Consider the following 5993-nt stretch of genomic DNA (forward strand, 5'->3'; position numbering starts at 1 on the left):
CACAGAATGTTCCAGCCCTAAGTCAGCGCCGGATGTCCTGACCTCAAGATGTACCCTGATACCGCCAAGTTCCTGCTTCCCCTTGTAGTCGCCAAAAGAAAAATTTCCGCTGCCCCATCCCGCCTGCTGAGAAGTACTTCCTCTTTTTCCGATGCCCCATCCTTCCTGCTGAGGTGCATTTCCTCTGCCCCATTCCTCCTGCTGAAAGGCACTTCCCCTTTTGCTTGTGCATTTAAACCTCGGGCCTGGCTAATACATTTGGGGTCTTGATGCAATCCAGAACTTTTCCCGTGTCGTTATTCGCACAAGATCCTCGTCTCTCTCTAACCCCCCCCATTTGGTTATTAGGAGAAGGTCCCCTCGAGACCCTCGAATAACTGGACCTGCTGGACGGGTCAGATACATGTGTGTGCATATATGTACTATGTGCATGTGTGTGTGCCTGTGTGTATGTTTGTGTGTGTGTGTGTGCACACGCATGCACGGGCATGTATGTAGGTCTATCTATGATGGCTAATGCTAATTGTCACTCTGACAGAATCCAGAGTCACCTGGGACATAGGCCTCTAGCCCAGTCTGTCAAGGGTTAGATTTTATTGGTTACATTAATTGATGTAGGAAGATCCATGCTAACCATGACTTCTGGGCAGCAGATCTTGGACTTTATAAAGGAGGAAAAGCAAGCTGCACACCAGTGTGCATGCATGCATTGCTGCCCTCTGACCGTAGACGTAATGCTGTCAGCTGCTTCCGGCTTCCCAGACACTGACGACCTTGCCTCTGTGGAGGGAAACTGGAACTGAGAGATACAGCAGACCCAGGCTCCCTTCCTGTCGTTCTTGTCAGAGTATTTTATCATCGTAACAGGAAAGAACATGAAGAAGACAGCATCTGTCTATCTCGGATCCTTATTTATTGCCTAGAATCTGTATGGTTGTATTACCTGAGAGTTAGTATTTGTAGTTAAAATAGAAATAATGGAGCTTACGCCTTACGCCTGGGCCGGCTGTCAAGGAAATCAGGACGGCTTGGTGATCGGTTGCGAAGGAAACCGATGTGCCTTGGGATTTTATTGTTATTGGGTAAATGATGATGTTGTGGAGATGCACAATCACACCGGCTGCTTGTGAGGTAGGGCGCTGACAGAATTTCTGACATCAGGCTGTGCTTTCCACACTGTGGTCCTTAGGTTCCCCCAAGGGCTGAAGCTGGTGTCCCAAGGTATAACCCATCCTGATGAAAGATGGAGTTTCTGTGGATGGAGGTGGGGAGAACAGCAAGTAGGTTGAAGGTTAGACCTCTGGCTGGACTGCCGAGGGAGGTTCAGGATCCACCTGTAATTTGGTAAAGAGGGTATTTCTGAAAAAGCAGGAAAACATTTCAGTCCTTTTTATACTCTGAGGATAATCTAGAGTGATGGAGAGTCACAGGAAAGGATTTGATGACTGGAGGGACAAGGGGCAGTCACTGGTACGCAAGGAGAGGGTTGGACCTTAGGTGGAAGCAGCAACCAGAAGTTCTTCGTGGCAAGCCTGGACTCTCCTTTGACTGCTGTTTTCCTGATGATGTGGGAGACAAGGTGGTCTGGGTCGGGAGATGCTAGACAGTGCCCAGGAGCTGGGGAGAAGAGATGGAAGGATGTTCACTCCGAGGAACACGGGTGAGCATTCTAGCACCAGTGGCTGGCCACGTGGTCATTTCTAAAAATATTCAAAGATTAAGAATTCAGCATTGACTGAGGCACAGTCCCCAGAGCTGGACTGGGTTGGGAATAAATTCCATGCAGATCCTGGCGTTGCTCGATCTGGCGCCAAGTGCTTCACTTTCTCCCTCTGTGCCCCAGTTTCTCCCTCTGTCATTGGGGTTGTGCTGAGGGTCTGATGGGCAAGGGACATGGCTGGGCAAAGGGACAATACACTCACCTGCCCTGCAAGGTTCTACTTTAAGCATCCTCATTGTGGTCCCTCAGCCTTGACAGAACCTGCACTACAGCCCTGGGTTTCTCTCTCTCTCTCTCTCTCTCTCTCTCTCTCTCTCTCTCTCTCTCTCTCTCTCCCTCCCTCCCTCCCTCCCTCCCTCCCTCCCTCCCTTCCCCCAAAGGGGACAGTGCTTACAAGGCCATTGAGTCCTGCTTGGGTCCGAGTGACCAGAGTCACGTCTACACTCCAAAAAGCCTCAAGTTAAGCTAAAGAGATCTGTAACCCTATAGGTGGAACAACATTATGAACTAACCAGTACCCCGGAGCTCTTGACTCTAGCTGCATATGTATCAAAAGATGGCCTAGTCGGCCATCACTGGAAAGAGAGGCCCATTGGACACACAAACTTTATATGCCCCAGTACAGGGGAACGCCAGGGCCAAAAAGGGGGAGTGGGTGGGTAGGGGAGTGGGGGTGGGTGGGTATGGGGGACTTTTGGTATAGCATTGGAAATGTAAATGAGCTAAATTCCTAATAAAAAATGAAAAAAAAAAGCCTCAAGTTGGGGAACTGAGTGAAAAACCAGCAGGCTGCTCCCGCTTCCTGGGAGCTCAGGACTGGAGATGGGAACCCTGAGGACTGTGGGGTTCAGTTAAGGGGCAAAGAGGCAGCCTTCAGGGAACTGTAACTTGGGGCTCTCAAGAAGTCCCTTGCTGCCCCACTAAGTATCTGCCTCAGACTTGTGCCTTCTGTGCTGACTACGCTGAGAATCCTTCCCACCCCACCCGGAGATGCCAATGGGGAGGGGGGGCGGGGTACCACCCTGTACCCTGGCGCCAACCTGTGAGTAGCTGTCAGAGCTGAGACTCCTGTCTGGCAAGGTTAAGTCTTTCATAAATAAAATAATCAAATACATCGAGCAGTGGGGGCAGGGAGGCAGTCAGGAAACTGTAAAATCAATAGTGGCTGACAAGAGAATTTACTATTCCGTCCGCAATATTGAAAACAGTATTTCTCAGGAGCCCGAGGCCATCCTAGGAAAGACACGTTGGCTCCAGATTCGACTGCCATGATCAGAGAAGCCTCAGATTTTTTTCTGCCCCCTGAAGCCCTGTGGTGGTATGTCCTGGACATTTTAGATGCCATCGAGAGGGTAAATGAATACCACCCTTACCCCTCTCAGGCTCCAGGCTGATTTTGATTTGTAAGTGGAGTAATGACGTAAATCTTGATTCACAATGATATATAATTTTTTATTCCTTGAACGAAGCTGCATGAACCAATTCTCAGGGATGCAGGCTGACACCCTGACGACCAGATGCTGGGCCCTGTGTCCTCAGCTTGTCCCACCTACATTCTGCCTTGATCGGCTCCATCCCACAGAAAGGACTCCTTCTCCACAAAGGCACTTAGATGCCTGACGATTTGGGTCATAACTCTCTCCGTTTCAAGTGTCACAAACTAACTCGTCTTGATTTTAACAAAGCAGGGCGATTTATTGGCTCATAAACTGAAGAATTCAGGTGAGAGCCTCCAGGCCTGGTTTGACTTAGATGTTCCACGGAAGGCTTTAGGCTTCCACTCTTACCTTCCTGTCCTACTGCTAAAGGCACATGAGCAGCCAGCGCACCTTCTGCCTTTAGACCTCAGCACGAGAGAAAATACGGGGCGAGACCTCAGGAGAGAACATGGATGGGGCCTGGCTTGGCGCTTGTGGCTGGTAGCTTAGCCTAACTCTCGGCACTAGGGAAATGCAGTCCTTGAAGGAAGCAGGGTCGCTGGGTGGGGAGCACACAGGGGCATGAACCCTCATGCTCAGTCCCTCTGTTAGTGACAATCCATTGCTCTCCCTTCTTATGACCCTGAACTTGGTGGGAGAGGGAGGGTCTGGCTGCCCCACCGAAGTGCTGTCTCTGTTCAGTGGTTCAACCTAGACCCTGGGACAGGGCTGCCGCCGTGAACTTTCAGCAGCATGGTGGATATGATGAGTGATTTTGATTGGCACCTTGATGGGATTTAGAATCACCATGGAAACTGATCTCTGAGTGTGGCTGTGAAGGAACTGGTAGATGCCATTAACTGAGGGTGATGACCCACCCTAAATGTGGGCAGCACAAACCCACAGGGCTTCTGTCCCACAATGAACAGAACTGGCCGCCTCATGCTCTTCTGAACGTAATTTCCCCACAATGATAGACTGAACCTTCAAAACTGCGAGCCAAGGTAAAGGCTTCCTCCTTAAATTGCTTTGTTAGGTTGTTGTCATGGCAACGGGACAATTAACCTATACACTGGGGCTGAATTAAGGGAGGTATTGCACATGTTGCTCTTCATTCCTGAGATCCTAGACTGACAGTTGAGGGGTTCAGACAAGTGAATGAGGTGCTGTCCTGGGTTTTGTAGCTTGCGACTCTTGTGGGGGGGGCACCCAGGGTGCTACCTTAAGTACTTATTTCTGTAACAAGACGTTCCTTGGCATCTTGGATGTGTTGGGAGATGTCCCCTCCCCCACAGAAGGGCATAGGTGTGGGAGCCACATTCTACTTTCTCTTTGGGAAGGAGTTGATCCGATCCCCCACTTGAGGAGTCCAGAATGGCCCCTCCCTCTCCCTCTCCCCTCCCCTCCCCTCCCCTCCCCTCCCCTCCCCTCCCCTCCCCTCCCCTCCCCTCCCCCTCCCCTCCCCCTCTGTACGTGCAAACGCTAACCACCAGCACTGCTATCTGGAGTGGCAGAGAAAGGCAATCCTCTTCCACCACAAAGCCAAGATCGGTGGAGTCCTTGTCCTCACCTGGGGCTGTTAGAAGACATTAATGTGCCTGGCTCAACATCATTTTGATAAAAGGCACCAACTTCCGGTCTGAGTTAGCTTCAGGGCAATGTGCACCCTGGGAGGGGCGCTTCTAGTAGCTGCTTATGATCTGATGCACAGAATCTTCTGGCCACAGCAGGAAACCTGGCTTCCTGAAGGACCCACAGAGGATCTGTGGGGGAGAGAGAGAGGAGAGAGAGAGAGAGAGAGCGAGAGAGCGCTCTGGTCCAGTAGAGCCAGATGATCTGTGTGCTTTCTCATCAGCAGAGAATTCATCTCTTTGGGGCTGCAGTGGAATTGATGGGTGGGTGGAGTTAGAAAGTTCCATCAGTTTGCTGATTAGATTGTTGTCTGAAGGCCAGGGCCGGGTTCGTGCCTTGTTCTGAGTTAGTGGATCTGGGATCACCCTAACCGCTGGATTAGGCAATTCTGGCTGAAGAAAAGGAAATGACTTTCAGAACAGGGCTGTCTCTTCTGGGGCCAGGCTGTCCTCCCTCAAATTGGTTGTGGCGGCAGTGTGGGAATGAGGGAAGGCAGGACTGCCTGCCTCTGCATGTGAACTGGAAGCCAGGCTGCTGCTGTCCTTAACCAGGGCTGCTGAATGGGCCTGTGTTTGGGTACGAAAGCCTGGCATAGCTTGTTAGCCCCAGCAGGGCGTGAGCCGCAGAAAGCCAAACAAGTAACCCTGCTGGACAGCACTTTCCTCAAGAAACCCACCATAAAACCTTCCTGAGGTGGAAGACAGCTTCGCACGGCTTCCACAACCCCAGCTTGATACAGAGGCGGGTGTTAGTTATTCTCACTAGCTGGGACATTATGAATCTGAGTGTGCCAGCAAGCAGGCACTCCACACAGGTACCCTCCTCCAGGAAGGAACAATTTAACCCTTTCCCCAAAAGCCCCAAGAAGCCTGTTGTTACTGGAGGTGGTAGGGTCTGAGCTTGTGGCCACAACGCTGCCCTCTTTCACTTTGTATGGGGGGCGGGGGGGGGTAGAGTCTCACTAAGTTGCATAGGCTGGCCTTGAACTCACTGTAACCTCAGACAGGCGCTGAACTTGCCTCCTTCCTCAGAGAACACTGGTGCTTTTACCAGGTTCCAATCTCTCTCCCTCTCTCTCCCTCTCCCTCTCCCTCTCCCTCTCCCTCTCCCTCTCCCTCTCCCTCTCCCTCTCCCTCTCCCTCTCCCTCTCCCTCTCCTGAAGGTGAATACACGGGATGAGGGACTGCCCAATAGGAAATGGCTAGTGCAAAGATCCTCTGGCT

General features: G+C 51.4%; 1 long non-coding RNA gene across 1 annotated transcript; it reads right to left on the reverse strand.

The window, feature by feature from the left end:
* Positions 1–438: 438 nt before the first annotated feature.
* Gm29859 lies at positions 439–4990 on the reverse strand. The gene is made up of 3 exons (XR_375365.2): positions 4709–4990; positions 1493–1617; positions 439–1334 (listed from the first exon to the last, which is right to left on the reverse strand). It is a non-coding gene; the product is annotated as a predicted gene, 29859 (long non-coding RNA).
* Positions 4991–5993: the final 1003 nt, after the last annotated feature.

This window comes from Mus musculus, chromosome 2, assembly GCF_000001635.26.
Source record: "Mus musculus strain C57BL/6J chromosome 2, GRCm38.p6 C57BL/6J".
NCBI lineage: Eukaryota > Metazoa > Chordata > Mammalia > Rodentia > Muridae > Mus > Mus musculus.